This window comes from Herpailurus yagouaroundi, unplaced genomic scaffold, assembly GCF_014898765.1.
Source record: "Herpailurus yagouaroundi ecotype Mexico unplaced genomic scaffold, PumYag 210, whole genome shotgun sequence".
Taxonomy (NCBI): domain Eukaryota; kingdom Metazoa; phylum Chordata; class Mammalia; order Carnivora; family Felidae; genus Herpailurus; species Herpailurus yagouaroundi.
Genome location: NW_024412441.1, coordinates 9723193 through 9733862, shown reverse-complemented (window position 1 = coordinate 9733862; position 10670 = coordinate 9723193). Strand labels below are relative to the sequence as shown.

Genomic DNA, 10670 nt, shown 5'->3' with positions numbered 1-10670 from the left:
AAAAAAAAAAAAAAAAAAAAAAGAAAGAAAGAAAGCAGAAGAAAAGTGGCCAGAAACTGTGTCTGGTTGTGTTCAATACAATGCCCCTCTCCCCTGCAATGTGGCATTTTTATGTGTTTTTATGTTTTAATGGGGCTTTCACAGCTATGTAACTTTTATTAAGTTGGTCAGTTTGGAAATTTAAAGTAGAATCTATTTGGCATTCTAAAAATGTTAGTAATTGGTGAATCCCATGCCTAGTTGATCTGGATTTAATTTTATATGCTTTGTAGGAAATTTACCATTTAAATTATTTTACATTAAAAAATCAGAATAAGAATACATTGTATGTCATTATATAATGTAGATCTATGTGCTTATAAATGTACCTACATCCTACAATGGGAGTCTTAATATTTTCCTATAATCTCATGAAGATTTAAATGTACATTTTCTAACTTCTACCTCTTTTCATATTGTGTCAGTTTATTAGTGTTATGATAATCAGGTTCCAGGAACTAGACATATTGAAACCACCTGGACTGTTCACTAACATACAGATTCCCAACCTTGCTCCACTATATAATAATTGGAAATTTCTAAGAATGGAGCCTAGGAATCTGTATTTTTTGAAATTATTTTATGTTTTTTTTTATTTTTTTTAATTTTTGACAGAGACAGAGCATGAGTGGGAGAGGAACAGAGAGAGAAGGAGACACAGAATCCGAAGCAGGTTCCAGGCTCTGAGCTGTTAGCACAGAGCCCGACACAAGGCTCGAACCCACGAACCATGAAATCCTGACCTGAGCTGAAGTTGGATGCTTAACCGACTGAGCCACCCAGGCGCCTCTAAGAATCAGTATTTTTAACGTTCTTCCCTAAATAATTCTGCTGTATTATAAACCCTAAACCTTAAGTATTACTAGGGTGTTAATCTTTCTGTTTGTGATATATATATATGAAAACATATATATATATATTTTTTTTTTTTCATGAAAACATATATATGTTTTCATGTAGCACACTGTATGTTTTTCAGTGTGGTAGTTTGGTGTAAGGGTTCAATCTTCCAAGCATCTCTGCCCATTTGCTAATTGGCCTCCAAATGCAGAGGAATGTGTGACTGCTCTTCCCCATTTCATGAATAGCAAGATAACAGAATAGCATGGTCAATAACAAGAGTCATGGCTGAGAAAAACCTGTAATTCAGATTTCTCTCTGATGCCTTTTCTGGGGTGTTTATGTTTTATGTTTTATGTCATATAGCTGTGTCTGCATGGTAGCTGACATACAGAGCCAGACCAATAGTCCATCTGGTTGTATATAACAGCATTCTTGCTCTAGAAATGAACCTAAGAGGAGGTACAGGAAAGACATATTCTTAATTCTTTTAGTACAAGTATCGATTACTTATAGATTTCTTTCCTGAAAGAAAAAATATTTAAATTTTGACCAACTTCACCAACACAAGACCAGTTCCATGAGCACATTGTCAACCTTAGATGATATAAGACAGCACTTCCATTCATGTATCTGTTTATACGCTCTGAACCATTCCTCCTCCCCTCCCTATCTCTCTATCTTTATATTTCTCTCCTTCTCTCTCTTTCTCTCTGTGTCCATTCATCTTCCTAACTTTTCACTACATCCTCAATCACTTTCCTTTCCAAATTGCAATTTCTATTTTACTTGTTGACTTCACATACTATTCAACACATTTAACACACTTTCTGATGCCAAAGTTTCACATTGCCCTCAGCAAAGTCAATAAATACCATTGACATACCAGAGTCACATGTCCAGGAACTAGTGTCTTCCCTGTGGAATTCAAGTTTACAGAAATCAGCTAGATAACCACACAGAAGTCCCATCTGCAAATCAGAGCCTCTATAGGTAACACAAGAGAATTGGCAAATGCTTCTTAATAGCAATATTAATAGCACAGTTATGTTTGGAGCCACAATGTCTTTGCATTATTAAAATTCTTACTAGATAATTTTCATGAACAGGCTTAACAACATCAGAGCAATAAGAGGATATCCCTAGAATACCAGGGTCTTGTGGTACAAAATAAATGGTGTCATTTAATGCCAGCCCTCACGAATGCTGAAGGAATATATATGATTCAGAATCACCATGCCCTCATCTTACTTCTTGAAATATTGGTGGCAGCTCATTAACTGTCTCACATCAAAAGAATTTCTTTTTATGAGATATACAATTGTTCATGACAACATACCATCATAAGCCATTTATAAAGATACTCAGGATGTTTGATTATTGGATGAAACATATTTAGCCTAATGCGTGAATATGGCCACATGAGTGATTTTTTGTCTTTTAATGGTTCAATTACCTAGGCACTTTAGTAACTGCTCTGGATGAAAGACTAACTTCTGAATCTTGGAAACTAGCACCCACTCTAGTTTTAGCACCCACATTAGTTTCTCATTGTCCTTGATACCAGGCATTCTGATATTAGTATTCAGAAGGGAGCTCAGTATCTTGGAAAATGTGCACGAGCCACTGTCTCTTTGGTTCTCTTGTCAGGCAGCTTAAAGGTTAACTTGGATTCTCCACCCCCAAAATAAGACATTCTGTCTGTTTAAATCACACCTGGCTTTCAAAAAAAAAAAAAAAAGCCCAGTGATTACTTTAAGAAAAAACTATTATTCAAATTCAGATATATACAAAAATAAGATTAAAAAACTCCATTTTCATTCACTCCAATAATCATCAATCCATGGACAATCTTATTTGTTCTGACCAGTTCTACATTATAGTTCCCTACACTCTAGTGTAACATGTTTCTGTCTCCTCTGCATCTCATATAAATTAGAGGTGAGAGCTAGAAATTTGATTAGATTGAAGTTAGACAGTTTTGAAATACTACTTTATAGGTGGTATTATATGTTTTGTTCAAGAGATGTGTAATAGCTGTTTGTTCTTTTTTGAGTCATGTTGGCAATTGATGATCATTGCTTAAGTCTGTTGCTTGATTAGTTGTAGAATAGCGATAGTCTAATTGATTCAATATTTATGAATTTAGTAACTGAAATACTCATATAAAGAGAAACTTTCTCTTATCAACTATTTGGTTACTCTGAATTACAGTTCATATAGTAAATGCTAGACAAACGCTTGTTTCCCTTCTTTCTTATGTTTAAAAAATAATGAGCTAATTTCTATCATCATAACATCAACATCATAACATCAGTGTGTTATTTTTCCTTGTTTAAATTTTGCTTGTTTTCAATATCTTTATGAGCTGTGTTTTAATATCTTAATGAATCTGTTCTATTGCTGTTATTATGCTTGTCAATGCTCAAATTTTATCAGCTTTGACTACTGGGAGTCTATTTAGGTTGGTTATTAATTTTTTTTCTCCATAACTCTGGTATTGTTATTTTCCTTGTTCCATAAGTATTTCTCATAATATTTTTTATCAAACAATGATGACAATGGGCCATATGTTATTTCATTATAGGTAGGGAATGGCGATAATATAATTCTAAAATATTTAAGAATGATAATATTCTGATTTTATCAATTCTTCTTCTTTTATTAGTTGAAGATACACATTCTCCATCAACTCTTTGAATATCTTAATTAATAGTGTGTACTAGAAAGGCAGGATAAATATATTTTTAAATGTATTTTTATTTGTTGATATTTTATAATATTAGTTGGTTTTCTTTAAAAGGTCCCATAAGTGAAATGGAAGAGTAAATCATTGATATTAACGTTTCATACTACCTGTGTCTACATCCTATTTGTTACGTTTCAGTTAATTTTTAGTGGAAGCATAGTGTTCTTCTCTTTCTTGACTTTGGGCTCAGTAATGAGACTTACTTTGGCTAAAGGCATGTTCACAGCCATGAAAAGTTAAGTAGCTTGACATGTGCTTGTGTAGTTGGGCTTTCTTTCTTGCCTTCTGTCATTGTCATGAGAAGAACATTTTCGTCAGTCTGCTGCTGACCCACAGAGGATGGCAGAAATATAGAGGACCCCATCTTCTGCTTGGAGTCAATCCCAGACAAAACCATTGTAGAACACCTGACCTCCCGGCACCCCAGACACGCGAGAAAGAATCTATGATTTTTGTTTAATCATAGAGTTTGAGGGTGTTTTATTTCATAAGATAGTAGTGGTGATAGATGAGGGATATAATGACTAGTGAGGATTCTATATTATCATGAACTGATAGTTCATGTTGTTAGTGGTACTCCTATATTCTCCAACAAAGAGTTCATGAATTCTCAAGCTTCTTCAGTCACAGAAAATATTATGTTTATCAAACGGAATTAATGAAAGCAATGATATTAATGAATATTAATGAATTATATTAAATGTTAATATATTAAATGTAAAAGTTAAATTATAAGCCTTGTAGATTAAAATAAAGGAGAAAATCTATACAACCCTGGTCTAGCAAAAGATTTCCCAGAAAACAAAAAAGTAAAAAACAAAAAGCAGTATGCATAAAAGAAACCTTGATAAGTTGGACTTCATTCAAATTAAAATCTTCTATTCTTTAGAAAATGGCACTTAAAAATTAAATTTAAAGTTATAGACCATGAGAAAATATTTATATCTATTGACAAAAGACTTATACTCAGAATTTATAAAACATTTTTAACAACTCAATGGTAAGAATACAAATAACCCAGATAAAACATGGGCAAAAGACTGGAATAACTACTTCACCAAAGAAGTCATATGAAGGTCCAAAGAGCAAATGGAAATATCTTTATCATTAGTCACCAGAGAAATGACAATTAAATTAAATGAGACACCAAAATGTCTCCATTATAATGGCTGCAGTACCAAGTGTTGGAGAGAATGTGGAGCAACTAGAATTGCCATGGTTGAAGTGGAAAGTAGTACAACCACTTTAAAAAACTGTCATTTTTTTTTTTTTTTTTTTTTTTTACTGCAAGTTTGTACTTTTTGACTCCTTATACCCATTTGGCCTACCCCCAACCTTCCACTTTTGGCTATAACCAATCTGTTCTTTGTATCTAACTAGATTTTGGGGGGGGGATCCTTGCTTTTTGTTTTTTTGTTTTTGTTTATATTCCACACATTGGTGAGATCACATAGGATTTGTCTTTCTCTTATTTCATTTAACATAATGCCCTCAAGGTCCATCCATGTTGCCACAAATGTCAAGATTTCATTTTTTTTTTTTTTAACTGTAGAACGCTCCACGAATGTTCATGTCACCCTTTCACGGGGCCATACTAATCTTCTCTGTATCATTACAATTTTAGTATATGTGCTGCCGAAGACAGCACTAGATTTCATTCTTTTTTATGACTGAATAATATTCATAAAAATATCTCACATAATATTCAAATATACATCTCACATAGTAATATCCATGTATATATGTTTCTGTATCTTGGCTATATTAAAAACATGCTGCAATGAACAATGGGGTTGCACATATCTTTTTGAATTAATGCTTTTCATTTCTCTGGATAAATACCTAGCATTGAAACTGATGGATCATATAATAGTTTCATTTTTAAGTTTTTGAGAAACCTCCACAGTGTTTTCCATAGTGGTTACACCAATTGCATTCCCACCAGGAGTGCACAAAGGTTCCCTTTCTCTACATCTTTGCCAACACTTGTTATTTTTTATCTTTTTGAAAATAGCCATTCTAACAAGTGTCAGGGGATAGCTCATTGTGGTTTTAATTTGCATTTCCCTGATGATTGGTGATGTTCAGCATCCTTCCATGTACCTGTTCAACATCTGTATGTCTTCTTTGGAAAATGTCTATTCAGATCCTCTGCCCTCTTTTTTTTTAATGTTTTCTTTTATTTGAGGGAGAGGGAGAGAGAGAGAGAGAGAGAGAGAGAGAGAGAGAGAGAGAGAACAAGTGGGAGAGGGGCAGAGAGAGAGGGGAACAGAAGATCCGAAGCCAGCTTGGTGCTGACAGCAGACAGCTCTCTGTGGGGCAGCAGACAACCCTATGTAGGGCTTGAACTCATGAACTAGGAGATGTTGACCTGAGTCAATGTAAGATGCTTACTGACTGAGCTACCTAAGCACCCCTCCCCTACGCACTTTTTAATTACGAATCTTTTCTGTTGAGTTGTGATTTCTTCTATATTTTGGATATTAACCCTCTTTCATACATATCATTTTCAAATATTTTCTTCCATCCAGTAGGTTGCCTTTTCATTTTTGTTGGTAGTTCCCTTTGCTATGTAGAAGCTGTAAGTTTGAAGCAGTCCCACTTGTTTATTTTTGCTTTTGAGGTCTTTATTTTTTATGTCAAATTCAAAAAATCACCACTAAACCTATTTTTATTTTCTAGGGAATTGGCTATACTGAACTTTTTAAAGTGATAAGCATGACTCAATTTTTAAAAATTACCTAATAGCAAAAAGAATAGTCAACCAAATATTGTAATGAACATTTATTGAGTGCCTTTTTCTATCCCAGGACTATTCTCAAAACATAACTTCCATCATCTCTTTTAATCTTTGTGACAGTATTATAAAGTAGATGCCATCACCATGTGCTTGGCAGGTCTTGAGCAGAGTACATGCTGGTTAAGTACATTTTGAATAGATTATCCCCACTTTGTGGATGAAGATGCTAAAGCTTTGAGGGGCTAAGTCACTTGTCCAAGGCCCACTCACTGTCAGTGATAGAGCCAAGTCTCAGACTCCTATCAATCTGCAGACAAGATTATACTCTCAGCTCCAAAGCCTAAGATTCTTCTCATGCCTGACAAGTCAAGTAGAGATTCTTTTTTTTTTTTTTGAACACTTCTCTATCATCAATGATATGAGAACAAGTTGTCCCTTCCTTTAAAGGAACAGTTTAATCTCCAGCATTTGCTCTAAGATTGCTAGCCTTGCAAATAGTGTCAAATGTCATTTAGCCACAAGCATTCTATTTGGGCTGTGCTGTGCATATTTTATGAAGTTGTTCCTACTCTTTCTTCAGCCCTTAAATCAGTAGAGAAGGTAAATTAGGAAAGTATTACCAATTGAATGCCAAAATTGAGAAATGGTTAAGAAGTCTTTCCTCCTGAAGTGGCTGGAGCCATAACAAATTCTTACCATTTTGAAAAAAGTGGGGTTTGGAATAAGGAAGAATATAGAGTCACAGAGTTTGTGTTTGATTTCCTGTGAGGAAGTCTGGTTGTCTGTCTCCAGTTATGAAATTCAATGTATAATTGCAGTAAAACTATGACTATGCAATGTTTGGAAATTCTACTGAGTGAATTGAAGCAGTCTGGACATGTATGATAAAAGTTAAATATGTAGGGATGGTTCCAGAGCTAGAGCCAGATTCTGCAAGGGAACTTAAGAATAGGGCATCTATCTTAGGATATCTATAGGCGGACATAGTGCTGTAGCTTTATAATTTGTGTGTGTGTGTACAAATTATAAATGGTTATACTTTAATATATTGTAACGTTGCATATATGTACATATATATAAGCTCATAAACATATATGTAATACTTTAGAGACAGTGCTCATATAAGAGCCAGGTGCTTTCATGCCCATGGCCTCATTATAATTCATATCAACACCATAGTGTTGACTTCTTAAAAAAAAAAAAAGTCTCCACTTCATAATCCCAAAGCAGTTTTTAACAATTACAGGTTATTTTTATATTTATTAACTTCCCTTATAAATATTGAACCTAAAAAAATCCACCAAAAAAATGGAAATTTTCTCTCAACTAAGTAAGAATATCAGAATATGAAATAAGAATACCTGTACATGACATAGCAAAAAGGGAAGGGGGCAAATCACTTTTCTTAATGTGTTTTTTTTTTCTGTTATGGTAGTAACAATTAATAACAAAATACTAAGAATTCATTATTGTGGCATTATTATAATGAAAAGATCTAGCTATTGCCCTGTCTTGAATTTTGTTCATATGAAAGTTGTACTACATTTTAACAGTAGGAAGCATATTGGCTATATTATTACCATTCATCATTGAAAAGGTCAAAGTAGAAATACCAATATGGCCTAGATTAAATACACAAATAAGTACTCAAAAAAGGTGAGGACACTAAATTTGGAATCCTGGACAAGAATTCCCTACTTCTGCTTAGATTCTCTTCATTCAGTCAGGAGCAGAAAACTGGCTGTCTCCCCAATAGCTGTGAAAGGCAAGCTTAGTATCATTGTAATAGACGAGTCTCTCACATTTTAAATTGGTAAAATTTAACAGTTCCACTTGTACCCTCTTCAAACTCTAAAGGAAATATCATTCCACAATGAAATGTTTTGCATTTATTTCTCACATTTGTGTTGGATTTAAAAGCATGTCCTAAGTTTGTTAAAAATTTCAAGATTTCAGGGATGAAACTGAATCATTTCTATAGGAAATAAACTAAAAGTCTCAGAATCTTGTCTTTTACCTAGCTCTTTTATAAAAATATAAATCTTCAAGGAAAAGACTTTTCTTTTATTCCTCTGAATTCATTAACTCAATTTTAGATTTATAGTAAAGGAACAATAAATAGCATTTTGGCTCGTTTGTTCATTTTATAAAATTTAAATCATTGTTTTTAATTATAACATACAGTAATCACTTATTCCAGAATTAACTTATCATTTTTTAAAGTTTATTTATTTATTTTGAGAGAGAGACAGAGTGTGTGTGTGCATGTGTGTGAGTGAGAGAGGGGCAGGAAGAAGAGGAGAGATAGAATCCCAATCAGGCTCTGTGCTATCGGCACAGAGCCCAATGTGGGGCTCAAATGCACCAACCATAAATCATGACCTGAGCCAAAATCCAGAGTCAACACTAAACCAACTGAGCCACCCAGATGCTCCAACTTATAATTTTGCAATATCCCTGAGATCTCCTTTGTAGATATCATTAAATTATAAAAGTAAAACAAAGTTCTTATCTGAGGACAAAATATAGCTACTTATTGGAGTGGTATAATAGTAACAAATAGGCTGGGTTATTTAAAACTCATTTTGAATAACAAATATTATAACATACTCTGCATTTCCATTGTTTGTCTTGTCGTCCTGGTGCTAGCTTATATTGTGGGAGTAGAATGAGTAATGTCAGCAGGCATAATGAAGTGTACTTTTCCAAGAATAATCATCACACTCATTCTTGGTTTAAATAAAAATTGCTTAAGATCTTAAATAAATGTATTTAAGAATCATCTGGGTAGCAAGTTCAAAATGTAGATTTCTAGGCTCCATGCCCATAAATTTTGTGTAGAGGGGCAGGAACATGAATTTTAAAATAATATACACCCCAGTGACAAAAAGGAAGGTCCAGCCCACACATGAGAGTTATTGTCTTCAGGCTTCCTCCAATCCTGAATCTCTTTTTCTCCCTATGACTGCTAGCAACGTAACACACTTGGCATGAATAGGTAAGCTGTATTCTCCTGGGTGTTACTGCTCCATTTATAGAACCTGTTAAGATTTATCCAGTACGTAGATGGCAGAGGGATGATGAAAACTGAGGAGCTTTGCAGAGCCATTCTAAGTTCCATGTCTTTTAAATAAAACTGATAAATTATACACAATTCATAAGAACCCATTGCCCTGCAAGATTTTAAGTTCAATATCCAAATAAAAAGAAGGCTCTTTATGGCAAATTTATTTAATAAGTACAATGAGTTTTTCTCTGAAGTTGCACCAACAGAAATGGCTTTTTTTTTTACTGTCATTTTCACACATTTTACCAGCATTAAGTGGAAAAAAATTGCTCACACTAATAAGGAGGCATGCATAAATATTGTATAAAATTCTTATTTAAAATTAAGAATCTCTCTTTAGCAGCAGTGCTCAAAGGAAAAAAAAATCACCCTATGTCTAGTAAAAAAAAAAAAAATTCAAGAATCATTTCAAGCACAAAAACATGTCTAGCTCTTAAGAAAAAAATTGACAGTAGCCATAAGGAAGGAAGTTAAACATATTTCTTTCCCAAAATATAACTACCCAATTATAGCAGCTGACAGACAGAATGGCATTCCCACTACTTCTTCAACAATTGTCATTCTACGTCATACAGAAGTTTCTTACTTGAATGAGGTACAATTGCCTGTGGCTAGAGATGAGTGTTGAGCCAAAAATATTTCTATTGGATCTGCATACGAGAACAAGTCATGGGCTTTCCTGCTCAGCCTAATGGTTCTAGAGAAACTCCTGGAACATAATCTTTTTCTCAAGGCAGTTTCTTTACCTGTAGTCCATCAGGTAGTTGATGAACTACATTAACTTACCCTGTTCCCTTTCATGTGTACTTGAACTAACAACATTAAATAGTGAGATTTTAAAAGATGGAGAATAATTCCAAAAATAAAATTATTTTAATGTCAAACAACCTAAAGAAACATGAATTTAATTCAGGAAAACCAGATTCTAGTTATGTGCATGGTTATATATTCATACATATCTACATATTGTATATATCATATAATAAATATATTACTATTTTAATTTTTTTAATTGAAGGATAACAAATATATATAGTAAAGCACACAAAGTTACCTAACTTTAAGTGTTATGTTTAATGTTTTTATACATTTTTAACATTTTAATGTTAGAAGGTACTAATTTTTGTGACCACTAACTGGATAAATAGTATTTCTGTAACATTTTAATATTTATTAAATTAAGTTAGTCTGCTTTTGAACTCCATGTAAATAGAATTACAGACTATATACTAGTT

The 10670-nt window shown here is 33.4% G+C and overlaps 1 non-coding gene across 1 annotated transcript; it reads right to left on the bottom strand.

Moving 5' to 3' along the window:
• Positions 1-5170: 5170 nt before the first annotated feature.
• Positions 5171-5276, bottom strand: LOC121016509 (U6 spliceosomal RNA). Its single transcript, XR_005784323.1, has one exon. It is a non-coding gene; the product is annotated as a U6 spliceosomal RNA (small nuclear RNA).
• Positions 5277-10670: the final 5394 nt, after the last annotated feature.